The sequence below is a fragment of the Jaculus jaculus genome, chromosome 9 (assembly GCF_020740685.1).
Source record: "Jaculus jaculus isolate mJacJac1 chromosome 9, mJacJac1.mat.Y.cur, whole genome shotgun sequence".
Lineage (NCBI taxonomy): Eukaryota > Metazoa > Chordata > Mammalia > Rodentia > Dipodidae > Jaculus > Jaculus jaculus.
The window spans coordinates 80,037,878-80,054,365 of NC_059110.1; positions in this window are offsets into that span (position 1 = coordinate 80,037,878).

Genomic DNA, 16,488 nt, shown 5'->3' on the forward strand with positions numbered 1-16,488 from the left:
TGACCATAATATATCATTGCCTGCTGCAAATGTATTGCATAGCTTAGATAGGTGTCTACACTCATTCAGTTGAATGAATGGATAAATGAATAAAGAAGGAATAAATGAATGACTATTCTGTGCCTTTATGATCCATTTTTATCTTATGTCCTTAGGAATCATCCCAGAAAAACATCAGAACCAGTAAAGAAAGAATGCTTGCTTCACACAGTCCTGGGACAATGAGGATTTGCTCCAAAAATTCACATAGCTGCTACTTGTGTAAAAATCTCACCCCAGAGTCCAAGCATCCCTTGCCAGGGATGTAGCTACTAAGAGGGAACATCTGATTGAGATTCATGACTTATTTGACCTAAACCCGGGTATCCAGAAAGAATCACTAGTAGTCATACTGCAGGGGCTGCTGGAACTGGGACGCCCACACACCTTTAATCCCAGCACTCTGGAGGCTGAGACAGGAAGAGCAGAAGTTCAATCCAACCTAGGCACATAATGAGTTCCAGGTCAGTTTGGGCTACATAGTATGACCATGTCTCAAAAGAGGAAAGGCTGGGGATATGACTCAGTAGAATGCTTATCTAGCATGCTCAAGACCTTGGATGTGATCCTTAGCACTGAAGAAGAGAATTAAGGAATATCCTTTTCATGTTTTTTTTTTTAATTTTTTGCATGTGTATGTGTCTGGCATATAGGCGTATGTATGTGATATGTTTGCATGTTTGTGAGTGCACTCGTATGTGCAATGAGTGTGCATGTTATGGAGGCCAGAAGACAATCTCAGGTGTCATATTCACGTATGTTATCTACCTCTTTTTGAGACAGAGTCTTTCACTGACAGCAGAATGGCATAAGGATCCTGGAGAAAACACTATGGGAAAGTGAGAAACTGCTGCAGCTAGTGAGGAGAGAAAACTGATGCAGAATCAGCGAGGAATGCAAGGGGACTAGCAGGGCCACTGAACACAAGAAAGAGTCCAGAAGGAAGTAAGGCTGGCCAAAGGCCTGCGAAACAGAAAGGATCAGCCCAGGATGTCAAAGCAACAAATATGCAGGGTGAGAAGCTTCCATGTGTGGAGCTTAGAGTTAAGCCTCTTGCTTTCTGAATAATCAATTTGAAGGTTTTAGTTTCAGTCTATGTAAACATTAACCATGCACTTTAAAACTAGGCTGGGAAGATGACTCAGCAGCTCAAGCTGCTTGCTTGCAAAGTCTGATGGCTTGGGCTTGATTCCCAATACCCATGTGAAGCTAGGTACACAAAGTGGTGCATGCATTTGGAGTTTCTTTTCAGTAGCAGGAGGCCTTGGCATGCCCATGCTCATTCATATTCTCTCTCTCTCTGTTTCTCAGAAATACATAAATAGCCAGGCGTGGTGGTGCTCGCCTTTAATTCCAGCACTTGGGAGGCAGAAATAGGAAGATTATTGTGATCGTGAGGCCAGCCTGAGACTACATAGTAAATTCCAGGTCTGCCTAGGAGTGAGACCCTACATTGGAAATAAATAAATAAGTAAATAAATAAATAAACAAACATTTAAATAATACAATCCTGGGCACACTCTCCTGTTGCCAGGAGAGTCAGCCAGGGGGTGATGTCCACCCTCTGCTCATGCCATCATTTTCTCCTGCCATTGTGAGGCTTCCACTTGAGCCTGTAAGCCAAAATAAACCTCTTTTTCCCAGAAGCTGCTCTTAGTTAGGCGATTTCTACCAGCAGTGCAAACCTGACTGCAACAGTAATGTTGGTACAGAAGAGTTATATTGGTGCTAGACACCTGCCTATGCAGCTTTAGCCTTTTGGAGCTGATTTTCAAGAGCAATGTGGAAGGATTTGAAACCTTGGCCTAAGAGATGACTTGGAGTGTTGTAGGTACAGTTTGATGGACTATTCTGGTCAGAGTTGAAAGACCTGAAATGCAGTAAGAACTATGGACTATGAAGTTTGGCTTATGAGGGTGAGAATGAGCTTTGCTTGGACTGGTCTAGCAGTTTGTGTGATAAGCTTGATGTTATGCCCGTGTCTTGAGAAGTTGTGCACGGTTGCTTTGCATAGAAATGAACTGGTGTGTGCAGAGGGATGTGGTACAGAAAGAAAAATCTTTGGGTGAACTGCTGCCTTTTCAGCTGTACTTGAAAGATTACAACCTTTGAGATTGGGCTAGCTAAACTGCACTGGGGCAACAGGAAGAATGTAGACTCTTTTGGTGGGGCCTGAGTGTTCAAAAAGGGTCCTGTTCTTCAAAATCTGCTTTATTTCCCCCATGGATTAATAATTGGCACTGTACCTGGTATTGTGGAGTATAAGAAATACAAGAAAAAAAGGGTCATTGAGTTTGCAACACAGTCTTGTGTTTTGGAAATGGGCATGGGCGGTGTGAAGCAGGTTTGCTGGATGCCTGCATGGAGACCCATGAGGCCATAAGGATGAACTGTGGGTTGCAATTGAGACCCACTGGAGATGCCAGGACCACGAGATGGCTGCTAAGGAAAGCTACCCACCCAGGTGAAGTTTTTCAAGACTGTGAGTAGACTAGCTGGAGGGGCAAAATTGGAACTCCAGAAACTTGTTGCTTGTTTGAATTATTGGACTTGGAGACTTGTCACTTGCTAAAGTTGTTGGACTTGGAGCTAGAGTTTGATATTTGTCCTGTTTAAATTTTGTACTGGTTGAATATTTCTTTGCTAGGGGCAATGCTATTTTTTGCAGTGTATTTATTCTGTGCCAATATGGGTTTGAGTGGGGTGGGTTTGGCATTATGGCTGTTAAAAGAACTTGGCTTATGGTGATATATGAACATCATTGGAATGGATAAAAAAAATGGGGACTTTTAAAGTTGGAGAATACATTATTCCCACCTGTCATCTCTTGCTTTCCTTTTTAAAACTTTTTTAAATTGGAAACTTCCATAATTATAGACAATAAAACATGCTAATTCCCTCCCCTCTCCCACTTTCCCCTTCACAAATCCACTTTCCATAGTAGCCCCTCCCCCTCTCAATTAGTCTGTTTTATTATGATGCCATCATTTTTTTTCTCATATTACGAGGGTCCTGAGTAGGTAGTACCAGGCATTGCGAGGTCTTGGATAACCAGGCCATTTTGTGTCTGGAAGATTGTACTATAAGCAGTCCTGCCCTTCCTTTGGCTCTTACATTTTTTCTGCCTCCTCTTCCACAATGGACCCTGAGACTTGGAAGGTGTGAGAAGGATGTTTCAGCTGAGCACTCCTCTTCTTCTCAGCACTGTGGTGCCTTTTGAGTCATCTCAGAGGTCCCTGCTATGTGAAAAGAGAAGCTTCTCTAACCAAAACTGAGAGTAGCATTAAAATATTGGTAGGAACATTAATAAAACTGTTGCTTAGCTCAACTGATGACTTCTCTCTCCCATAGGGCTGTGTGCAGTGCAGCTTTTTACAGCTTTCTGTCAGCTGGTCTATAGGGAGAAAGTTTTCAGCTCCACTAAGGCTTGATTTCTCAGTGACCTTGCAACCCAAGCACATGGAATCTTCAGCAATAGGGTCTTACCATCTGTTCATGGTGAGAAATCAAGAGCCTTGGTAATGGCCTGTAGCGTTTGGGGGGTCATCAGGAATCTCCCTGACCAACAACTCATTGGAAGGTATCACATCCCTGTGCTGAAATTTTTCTAGTAACAATCTATCGCTTCTGGGTGTGCCATTGTCCAAAAAAGTAGGTTTCCATATGGGTTATTCATACTGTGGTGGTTTGAATAGAATAGATGGCCCCCAATATATTCAGTTCTTTATTGTTTGTAGTTTGCATCTGCTGGCTACCTGGCTGGAGGCAATGTCACTGGGTGATCTTAAGGTGTGGTGGTGGGTTTCGATTTCAACCTAAAGATATGCAAAGTGTGCCTAGCTGGAGTTCCTGAAGTGTGCTGTGGCTTTTGACCTTTAGGCTTGTGCTTCTCTCTGTCTGCTTGGGACTGTGAAGGCAGGCCAGCTTCTTCTGCCATTATGGAACTTCCCCTGGATCTGTAAACTTTAATAAATCCCTTACTCCATAACTGTGCCTGGTCTGAAAGTTCATCTCAGTGAACCTGAAGCTGTCTGCTACACATACCCACTTAAATTTTGATTAACCCTCCCCTGACCCTTTCTTTACTCATTCTGTTCCCCTGATCTCACTTAAGCCATCCCACCCCAATAATCTGTTCATCTATTTACATATATACAACACCATTCTTAGGTCCTTCCCTGTCATCCCTCCCTTATAGCCCCTTTCTAGCTTACTGGTCTCTGTGACTGATTTTACCCCAATTCATATAAAAGTCTAAACATTTGCAGCTAGGATATGAGAAACAACATGTGATTTTGGGTTTTCTGGGCCTAGGTTACCTCACTAAGTATGATCCTTTCCAGATCCATCCACTTCCCTGTAAATTTCATTATTTCAGTTTTCTTTTATTCTTTTACTATTGACACGTTTCATAATTATAGACAATAAACCATAATACTCCCCCCTCCCCTTGCTTTCCCCTTCACAACTCCATTCTCATTTTTCATTACCACTAAATAAAACTTCATTGTGTAAATGTGCCATATCCTCATTATCCATTCATCAGCTGAGGGGCATCTTAGCTGATTCCATTTCCTAGTTATTATGAATAAACTGGCAATAAACATGAATATGTAAGTATCTCTAAGGTAGTGAGATGAGTCCTTAAGTATATGCCTAGGTGTGGTATAGTTGGGTCATATGGTAAATCTATTTTTAGCTGTCTCAGAAACAACCACATTGATTTGCACAGTAGCTGTACTAGTTTACATTCCCACCAGCAGTGTGAAAGGTTTGGTAAAGTTCACCAGTGAATCTATCTGAACCTGGGCTTTTTTATTTTTTTAAATTTTTTTTTTGTTATTTTTATTTATTTATTTGAGAGCGACAGACAAAGAGGCAGAGAGAGAGAGAGAGAGAGAGAGAGAGAGAGAGAGAGAGAATGGGCGCGCCAGGGCCTCTAGCACTCCAGACGCGTGCGCCCCCTTGTGCATCTGGCTAACGTGGGTCCTGGGGAATCAAGCCTTGAACCAGGGTCCTGAGGCTTCACAGGCAAGCGCTTAACCGCTAAGCCATCTCTCCAGCCCACCTGGGCTTTTTTAAATTGGGAGACTTTTTTATAACTGCTTTGCTCTCCATGCTTGTTGTAGGTCTGTTTAAATGATCTATCTCATCTTGATTTAATTTTGGTAGGTTATATAAGTCAAAGAAATCATCCATTTCATTCATATTTTCAAACTTAGTGGAATATATGTTCTTAAAGTATGTCCTTATGATTTTCTGACTTTCATTTGTATCTGCTGTAATGATGCCTTTTTCATCTCTACTTATACTAATTTGTTTTTCTTCTCTCTTTTTTGCTCAGATTTGCAAAGGGTTTATCAATCTTGTTTATCCTTGCAAAGAACCACTCTTCATTTCATTGATTTTTTTTTATTTCTATTTCATTAATTTCTGCCCTAATCTTTATTATTTCTCCCAATCTACTGATTTTGGGCTTGTCTTATTCTCCTTTTTCTAAGGCTTTGGGTGAAATATTAATTTGTTTACTTGTGACTTTTCTAATTTTTTAATATTGGCACTTAAAACTATAAATTTCCATCTTAGAACTGCCATCATTGTGTCCCAAAGGTTTGTCTGTGCTATATTTTCATTATCTCTGATCTTATGATTTTTTTTTTCAAGGTAGGGTTTTGCTCTAGCCCAAGGTGACCAAGAATTCACTATGTAGTCTCAGGTTGGCCTTGAACAGGCACCAGTCCTCTGACCTCTGCCTCCCAAGTGTAGAGATTAAAGGTATGCTGTCACCATTCCTGGCTGATATGAATTTTTAAAAAATTCCTTCTTGATTTCTTCAATGACCCATTCATCATTCAGTAGTGTACTGTTTAGTTTCCATGATTTTATATATGCTCTATAGTTATCCTTGCTGTTAATTTGTAGTTCAATCCCATTGTGATCAGATAGAGTACAAGGAATTATTTCAATTTTCCTAGCTTTGTTAAGATTTCTTTGTGTTCTAATATACAGTCTATTTCAGAGAATATTCCATGTGCTGCTGAAAAGAATGTGTATTCTGCAGCCTTTGGATGAAATGTTCTGTAGATATCTATTAGGTCCATTTGTTCTATGATATCATTTAATCCAGATATTTCTCTTTTGATTTTTTTGCTGGGATGACCTGTCAATTGATGAGAGGGGGGTATGAAGTCACCCACTACAACTGTGCTTGTGCTTAGCATTATCTGTAACCTTAAGTCTAATAGTGTTTGTTTGATGAAGTTGGGAATACCCATGTTAAGTGCATCTATGTTTAGAATTGCAATGTCCTCTTGTTGAATTGTTCCTTTAATCAATATAAAGTGACTTTATTTATCTTTCCTAACTAAAACTGCTTTGAAGTCTATCCTGTCAGGATTTAGTATAGCCACACCTTCCTGCTTCCCAGGCCCATTTACTTGAAATGTCATTTCTCATTATTTTACCCTAAGATAGTGTCTGCCTTTTAGGAAGAAATTAGTTTCTTAGAGACAACAAACAGAAGGATCCGGCCTTTTAATCCAGTCTGGAAGTATGTGTCTTTTGTTGGGGCATTGAGGCCATTGATATTAAGAATTATCATTGAAAGGTTTGTATTTATTCTTGCCATTCTTCTTGTTTCGTAATACTTCCTGTTTTTCCTTACTCTCTTGGATCAATTATTGTTTGAGAGTGGTTTATTTTTTTCCTGTTACCTTATGTATGTGCTTCCCCCTGGCCCCCTTCAGTATGGAGGAGCCTTTCAAGTATTTTCTGTAGAACTGGTTTAGTTTTCATATATTCCTTTAGCCTGCCTTTGTTGTGGAATGTCCTTATTTTGCCATGAATTTGATAGAGAGCTTTGCTGGATATAGTAACCTTGGTTGACAGTTGTTATCTTTCAGAACTTGTAGTACATCATACCAAGCCTTTCTGGCTTTTAAGGTTTTGTTGAGTAATATGTGATACTGATGGGCTTACCTATATATAAGACTTGATGTTTCTCTAACTGCTTTCAATATATTTTATTTGGTTTGTGTGTTTAGTGGTTTAATTATAACATGGCAAGGAGAGGTTCATTCGTGTTTTTGTCTGTTTTGGTGTTCTAAAAGCTTCCTATATCTGCATTGGCATTTCTTTCCTAATATGGGGGAAATTTTCTTCTATGATTTTGTTGGAAATACCTACTATACCTTGGGAGTGACACTATTTTTCTACTATACTCTGAATTCTTATTTTGATTTCTTCATAGTACCCCAAATGTTTTGAAATTCCTATTCATACCTTCCTATTAGTCTATTAGTTTGTCTTCCTCTCTGCTGGACTGTACTAGCGCTTATACCTTGCCTTCTAGTTTAGATATTCTGTTCATTCCTTGATCCATTGTGCTGGGGAGACTTTCTTCAGAGATTTCTATTTGACTTACTCTGTTTTGCATTTCTAGTATTTCTGATTGGTATTTATATTTTTTATTTTTATTTATTTAAGATAGAGAAACAGGCAGATAGAGGGAGAGAGAGACAGAGGGAGAGAGAGACAGAGAGAGAGAGAGAGAGGGAGGGAGAGAGAGATAATGGGCACTCCAGGGCATCTAGCCACTGCAAACAAACACATGCACTACCTCATACATCTGGCTTATATGGGGCCTAGGGAATCAAACCTGGGTCCTTTGGCTTTGGTAAGCCATCTCTCCAGGCCATGGTATTTCTATTTTAAAATATTTTATGGGCTGGAGAGATGGCTTAGTGGTTAAGCACTTGCCTGTGAAGCCTAAGGACCCTGGTTTGAGGCCTGATTCTCTAGGACTCATGTTAGCCAGATGCACAAGGAGGCACACACATCTGGAGTTTGTTTGCAGTGGCCAGAGGCCCTGGTGTGCCCATTCTCTCTCTCTCTCTCTCTCTGTGTGTGTGTGTGTGTGTGTGTGTACATCACTTTCAAATAAATAAATAAACTTAAAAAATATTTTACTTATTTATTTATTTACTTATTTAGAGAGAGAGAGAATGGGCACTCCAGGGCCTCTAACCACTGCAAATGAACTCCAGATACATGTTGTGCATCTGGCTTATGTAAGTAGTGGGGAATCAAACCTGGGTCCTTAAGCTTTGAAAGCAAGTGCCTTAGCCATTAAGCCATCTCTCAAGCCCATGGTATTTCTTCATTATTTCTATTTCCTTACTCATGTCTTCTATTGACTTCCTTATTTCATGAAGCTGGTTTCCTGGGATCTTTTGGGATTCCTTCAGGAGTTTGTTTTCTTGTTTGATTCCTTTGATTTATTTGAATATAGATATAATCATTTTTTGGAATTCTTTGCCAGGCTTTTCATCTAAAACAGACCCACTGGAGTTCATTTCTGGTGGATTTATAATTTTTGTTGGAATTATATTGTATTGATATCTGTGTTTCTTTTTTATATTTTTTTAATTATGGTCATATTTTGTATGTAAACAACACATGTTGGTACCATCCTTTCCCTCCTCCCTGCCCCTTTTCTGAAGAGGTCTTACTCACTGGGGATGTGGGTCATGCATTATGGGGCAGCAGTCAGTTATGGGGGAGAGGCAATGTCTCTGTGCAAAATGTTCCAACTTGTGGCCCTAACAATCTTTCTGCCCCCTCTTCTGCAAGATTCTCTGAGCCATGCTGGGAACATTTTAAGTCTACTTCAGTGATGGGCACTTAGGAGCATCTAGATGTCCTGTTGAGTGTCCTCAGTATCTTTCTCCATCACCCTTGCAATGGCCAAGGGGAGTCAAACAAGGACCCGGGGGTAAATTAACCTGGATGAGAGACAAGAGACACAAAGAAGGAAACCAAGTCTATGTTCTGATCAAGGTCTTCAGATTTTTATTTTTTACACAATGGTTATACAGAGGAAGAAAGTGCGGAGTTAAGCTGGCTGACGTGTTTCAGGGCTGAGGGATTGTTAGGGAACCTACAGGAGATGTAACCAGGTGTTTATCTAATCTTAGGGAGCCTAGAGGAGATGTAACCGAGTGTTTATCTAACTTTGCCTCAATGGCTTAACAGCCTGACTGTGTCAGGCTTGACAGCCTGACCTTAAACTGGCCTTTTGCAAAAGATAAGATCCTGCAAGCAGTCTGCTGACCAACATTCCTAATTGCAAGCTGGATGGACCAGCTTTCTAACAAATGAGTCAATTTAAGAACAGGCCCAAACAAAATGGAGAGGCTTTTGTTCTATGGCTCCCAACAACCCTTGTGCTGATATCAGATTCACTGAGAGCATAGCATTCTGGCTCAGTTCCCCAATTTCTCTGGTGTCAGCTGTGGCCAGGGTGGAGTTTGTTGGGTCATTTAACGCCTCAAGTCCAGTTCTGATGTGAAAAAGAGAAGCAGATTCTTCAACAGAAAGTGAAGTCAGTGCCGGTTAAATGGGGTAATTATTATTAATTTAGAGAGAATTATAAGGATTTAGATACTTTTATAGTGTAAGGCTAGTGGGAGCTTGACAATGAAAAGCATAATTGTTATCTGCATATGATTCTGACTTGTTTCCCAGTTCCAGATATGGTTTCCTTTCTACTGAGTGGATCCAAGAGCAGTTGGTTACCTACAATGGATTTGTGCCACTATTGCACTTGTGGGAGCATTATGTCAGATTGTTTGAGTCTGAATCGCTTAGACTTTGAGTTGCTTGGACAGATATTGGCCACTTTCCCCTGGTATCTCATGTAGCACCTTCCAGCACTATGTGGGCTAATTATCTGAGGACTGCCTCTCTGCTGGATTCTAGTCAGGTCTCTCCATGGTCTGTGCCAACAGCGATTGGTGTTTTCAGTAGTAGCTTCTTACCATTAGCCTCTGGTGGGTAATCAAGTGCTCTGACAGAAGGCTGTATTGTTTGTTTGGGAGATCTAGTAGGTTTCTTTGAGTAACAGCTCACTGTGGATGTAGACTACGTCCTGGTACAGGGAATTACAGACCAGCACCAAGGAAAAAAAGAAACAAGCAAAATCCAGAGAAGAAAGAGATACAGCATAATTTTGTGGTTAGGTTTCGTCTCACTCTCTCCAGTTCCCTTGATTCAGGTTTGCTTGAGGGTTCCATCTTTTAGTCTGATTTCCAGGATATAGGATTCTATGGTACCAGTTCAATTTGTGTTCAGATTTTTGTCTGCCCCACCCTCTCCCTTCCTCCAAGCCATGCTCTCCCTGTTGTCCAAGCCTCAAGATACTATTCAGTTATGTCAGCAACTTGGGCAGATCCAGGTTAGGAACTGAAGATGAGTGAGATCATGCAATGACTATATTTCTGTAATTGTGTGAGTTCACTTAAAAGAATCTGTTACATGTTTGACCATTTTTCTATAAATTTCAATGTGTCAGTTTTTTCTTACTGCTGAGTAGAATTTCATTGTGTAGATATACCACATCTTGGTTATCCATTCATCCAATGATGGACACCTGGATTGATTCCAGTTTTTAGCTATTAATAATTGAGCAGCTATAAACATACTTGAGCAAATATCTCTGAACTGAGATGTGGAGCTTTTAGGGTAAATGCCCAGTAAAGGAATAACAGGGTCTGCTGGTAAACCTTTCAGGAGTCTCTGAATTGATTTCCACAGTGGTTATATGAGCAGCTTACATTCCCACCAACAGAGAATGAGGGTTCCTATTTCTCCATAGTCCCGTCAACATTTGTTTTCATTTCATATTTTTAATTTTTGCTATTCTTACTGGGGTAAGGTGGAATCTCAGAGTTGTTTTAATTTGCATTTCATTAATGCTTAGAGATGTTGAACATTTTCTTAAGTCTGTGTTAGTCATTTATAATTCTTCTTTTGAAAACTCCCTATTTAGTTCTCTGCCCCACTTATGGAGTAGGTTATTTGATTTTTGATGGTTTAGTTTTTTTGAGTTCTTTGAGATTCTAGATATTAGGCTTCTATCAGAGTTATAGCTGGCAAAGATTTTCTCCCATTCAGTGGGTAATCTATTGGCTCTGCTTATGGTATGTTTATCTTCGCAAAAGCTTTTTAACTTCATGAGATCCCATTGGTTGAGTGCTTGTTTAATTTCCCTGGCTACTGGAGTTTTGTTCAGGAATTCTTTTTCCAGTCCTATATCGTGGAACATGCTGCCTATTTTTTTTCTTCCAGTAGTTGAAGTGTTTCATGTATTATATTGAGGTCTTTAATCCATTTGGACTTTATTTTTGTGTATGGCGAAATGAGTGGGTCTAATTTTATTTTTCTACATATGGTCATCCAATTTGTCCAACAATATTTGTTGAATATACTGTCTTTTCTGTACCCTACATTATTGGCTCTTTTGTAAAAGATCAAGTAACTATAGTTCCTTGTCCTAAGTTCTGGGTCTTCAATTCTGTTCCATTGGTGTATATTTCTGTTTTTATTCCAGTACCATGGTGTTTTTGTGACTATGGATTTGTAATATAGCTTTTGATCAGGAATGGTGATACCACCAGAGGTATTTCTTTTGCTGAGGATATGTTTGGATATCTGAGGCCTTCTTCCAATCCATATGAATTTTGAGATCATTTTTTTCAGTCTCAATGAAGAATGATGCTGGTATTTTTTTATTGATATTGTATTAAATCTATACATTGCTTTTGGTAGAATTGCTATTTTCACAATATTAATTCTACTATCCAGGAACATGGGAGGTCCTTCCATCTTCTTAAGTCCTTCCCTTATTTCTTTCTTGAGTCTTTTTATGTGTTCATTATATAATTCCTCCCCATCATTTGTTAGTGAATAACACTAACCTTGAAATATCAAGGTATTTAATTTTTTGTTGTTATTGAAAATGGGAGTCTCACTTATTTCTTTCTCTGTATATTTGTTGTTTGCATATAGAAAAGCTACTGAGTTGTGTGCATTGATTTTGTATCCTGCCACTTAGCCAAAGGAATTTATCACCTTTAGAAGTTTTGGGATGGGGACTTTTGGGTCACTTTTATATAGGACCATGTCATCTACAAATAGGGCTAACTTCACTTCTTCCTTTCCAATTTGAATCCCTTTTATTTCTTTATCCTGTCTTATTGCTTGGGCTAGTATTTCTAGTACTATGTTGAAGGGCAGTGGTGAGAGTGAACACCCCTGTTTTGTTCCTGATCTCAGTGAAAACTCCTTGAGAGTTCCATTAGCATTAAGAACCATTTGGGGGGGAAGGAGAAATGGCTTAGCAGTTAAGTGCTTGCCTGTGAAGCCTAAGGACCTGAGTTTGAGGCTCAATTCCCCAGGACCCACATTAGCCAGATGCACAAGGGGGTGCACACATCTGGAGTTTGTTTTCAGTGGCTGGAGGCCCTGGGGCGTCCATTCTTTCTCTCTCTCTCTCTCCCTCCCTGCTTCTTTCTCTGTCTGTTGCTCTCAAATAAATAAAACAAAAAAAAATTAAAAAAGAAATATTTGGGCTTTAGGAGTTTTATATATAGCCTTTATTGTTTTGAGATATGAGCCCTCCTTGCCTATTCTTTCTAGTGTTTTGATTATAAAGTGTGTTGTATTTTGTCAAAGGCCTTCTGTGCATCAATTGTGATGATCATGTGGTACTGATGTTTCAGTTTATTTATGTGGTGTATTGACCAATTTCTGTATGTTAAACCATTCTTCCATCCCTGGGATGAATCCTATTTGATCAAGATGGATAATGATTTTGATGTGTTATTGAATTTGATTTGCAAGGATTTTGTTTGGGATAATACAACTAAGTTTATTAGGGATATAAGCCTATAGTTTTCTTTCCTTGTTACACCTCTGTCTAGTTTTGGTATTAGGGTGATGCAAACTTCATAAAAGGATTCAGTGAGGATTCCCTGGTCTCTGAATATGCGGGATAGTTTGAGAAAAATTGGTTTCAGTTTTTCTATGAAGTTTTGATAGAATTCAGGTGAGAATCATCAAGTCCAGGACTTTTCTTTTGTGGGAGGTTTTTGATCACCTTTCCAATTTCCATGGATGTGATAGGTTTGTTTAGGAAATAAATCTAGTTTAGTTTAGTTTGGGCAGGTGGTATGTGTCTAGAAATTCATCCAGTTCTTCCAGATCATTTAATTTTTTGGAGTAGAGGTTTTGGAACTATGCCCTGATGATTCTTCTGATTAATTAATGTCTGTAATAATCTCCTTTTTAATTTCTGATTTTGTTAATTTGAGACTTCTCTTTTTTATGCTTGATCACTTTGTCCAGGGATTTGTCAATCTATCTATGTATCTATCTATCTATGTATCTATCTATCTATAAATAATTTTATTAACAACTTCTCTACTTATAGACACCAAACCATGGTTTTTCCCACCCATCCCGCACTTTCACCTTCATAACTCTGCTCCTTGCCATATCCCCTCCCTCTCTCCATTAGTTTCTCTTTTAACTTGATGTCACAATATTTTTCTCCTGATAGGAGGGTCTTGTGTAGGTATTGCTAGATATCAAGGCCAAATTCTGTCTGGAGAGTTGTATGTAAGGAGTGGTACCATTCTTTAGGCTCTTACATTATTTCCTCCACCTCTTCCAGAATGGACCCTGACCTTGGAGGGTGTGAGATGTTTCAGTGCTGGACAATCCTCTGTCCCTTCTTCTTGGCATTGTGTTGGCTTTTGGGTCATCCCAATGGTCATCACTGTCTGCAAAGAGACACTTCTCTAACCAGAACTGAGAGTAGCATTAATATATGAGTATGAACATTAAGTGTAGTGTTTCCGGGCAATTTGGTTAGAGTAATATAGGCATTTATCCAGAAAAGAGCAGGCTTTATACCCCTAAGGCTCATGACCTGCCCTGCAATGGGATTTTGATTAGGTTTTCAGTACCATGTAGGTATTCCCTACAATAGAGTAGGCCTTTAGTCCAATTAGAGAACAGCTGGTTTCCCCCAGAGCACACATGCCATTATTGTACTCCTTCAGTCATTTGGCCTGTCTGGACAAACATCAGGCTTCCAGTGTCTACTGCTTTCACCACTGATGACTTCTGTCTCCTATAGGGCTGCATACAGTGCAGCTTTTTCCAGCTTTCAACTGGCTGGGCTACACAGAGAAGGTTTTCTGCTTAGCATCAGCATGATTTCTCAGTGACTCTGCCAATCAGACATGTGAAGTTTCAGCAATAGGGTCTTATCATCTCTTTCTCAAGGGAAAGCAAAAGGTCTTGGCAATAGCCTATAACATTTTGGAGGCAAAAGGGACCTCCCTGGCCAACAACTCACTGGAATGTATTCCATCCCTGGCACTGAAAATTTTTCTAGTAACAATCAATGGCTTCTGGATGTGACATTATTCAAAAAAATATATTTTCATATGTCTTATTAAGAATATCTTGAATTTTGATTGACCCTCAAGCCCCAACTTTCTTTTATATGATCTGTTCCCCTGACCTCATTTAGGCCTTTCCCATCCCTGTAATCTGTTCTTCTTCTTACATATATACAATACATACTTACATATATCCAAGGTCCCCTTAAGACCTTCCCTCTCCTCCCTCCCTTAAAGACTTTTTCTAGCTCATGGGACTCTGCTACTGAGTTTTGGTTACAGGTCACACACAAGTCTATACATTTGTACTTAGGATCCACATATAAGAGAGAACTTGTGATGTTTGCCTTTTTCGGCCTGGGTTACTTCACTGGGTATAATCCTTTCCAGATCCATCCATTTCCCTGCAAATTTCATTTTTCTTTATCACTGAATAGAATTTCATTGTGTAGATATACCACATCATTATTTTCCATTCATCTATGTATGAACATCTAGGCTGTTTCCATTTCCTAGCTATTGTGAATAGAGCAGTAATAAACATGGTTGTGCAAGTATCTCTAAGGTAGTGACAAGAATCATTAGGATATATGCCTAGCAGTGCTGTAGCTGGATCATATGGAAATCTATCTTTAGCTGCTCAAGAACCTCCACACTGATTTTTACAATGACTTTACCAGACAACATTCCCACCAACAGTGTAGAAGGGTTCCCCTTTTACCACATCCTTACCAACATTTATTATAACTTTATATCTTGATGGTAGCCGTTCTTACAGGAGAGAGATGTAATTTCAAAGTAGTTTTAATTTGCATTTCCCTGAGGATGAAGAACACACTTTTAGATGTTTCTATGCCATCTGTATTTTTTCTAATGAGAACTCTCTATTTAGTTCCATAGTCCATTTTTTGATTGGGTTGTTTGATTTCTTATTGTTCTGTTTTTTGAGTGCTTTGTATATTCTGGATACTCATCCTCTGTCAGATATGTAACTGGCAAAGATTTTCTCCCATTCTGTAGGTTGTCTCCTTGCTCTATTCACAGTGTCCTTTGCTGTACAAAAGCTTTGTGATTTCATGACATCCCAGTAGTTGATTAGTGGTTTTATTTTCTGAGTAATTGGGGTTATATTCAGAAAGTCATTATCTATACCAATAGGTTAAAGGGTTTCCCCTATGGTTTTCTCTAGCAGTTTTACAGTTTCAGGTCTGATATTAGGGTCCTTGATCCACTTGGATTTTATTCTCATGCATGGAGAAAGACAAATATCTATATTCATCTTTCTACATATAGATATCCAGTTTTCCCAGCAACACGTGTTGAAGATGCTGTCTTTTCTCTAATGAATATTTTTTGCAATTTGTTAAAAAATAGATGGCTGTAGCTACCTGGATTAGCATATGGATCCTCTATTCTGTTCCACTGATCTACATGTCTATCTTTGTGCCAATGCCACGCTGTTTTTGTTACTATGGCTTTGTAATGCAGTTCAACATGGGTATGGTGTTACCACTAGCCTTATTTTTGTTGCACAAAATTGTTTTGGCTGTTTGAGGTTTTTCTTGTGCTTACAAATGAATGTTAGGATTGTTTTTTCTATTCCTGTGAGGAACAGCACTGGAGTTTTTGCATTAAATGTGTAGATTGCTTTTGGTAAGATAGACATTTTCACAATATTGTTTCTTAGAAATCCAAGAACATGGGATGTCTTTCCATTTCCTTGTGTCTTCTGCAATTCCTCACTTGAGTGTTTTAAAGTTCTCATTGTATAGATCCTTTGCTTCCTTAGTTAAGCTTATTCCAAGGTACTTTATTTTTTGAGGCAATTGTGAAAAGAAGAGATTCCCTTATTACATTATCCACATATTTGTTGTTAGTGTACTGAAAAGTGACTGACTTTGTGTATTTATTTTGTATCCTGCTATGTTGCTGAAAGTGTTTATCAGCTCTAACTATTTGCTGGAAGACTTTTTAGGATCTTTTATGTATAGAATCATATTGCATGCAAATAGGGATAATTTGATCTCTTCCTTTCCAATTTGTATCACTTTTGTGATTGCCTCTTTCCTTATTGCTATAGCTATGACTTCCAGTACTATATTAAATAAAAGTGGGGACAGTGGACACCCTTGTTTAGTTCCTGAGTTTAGTGGAAAAGGTTCAAGTTTTTCACCATTTAGTATTATGTTGGCTGTTGGTT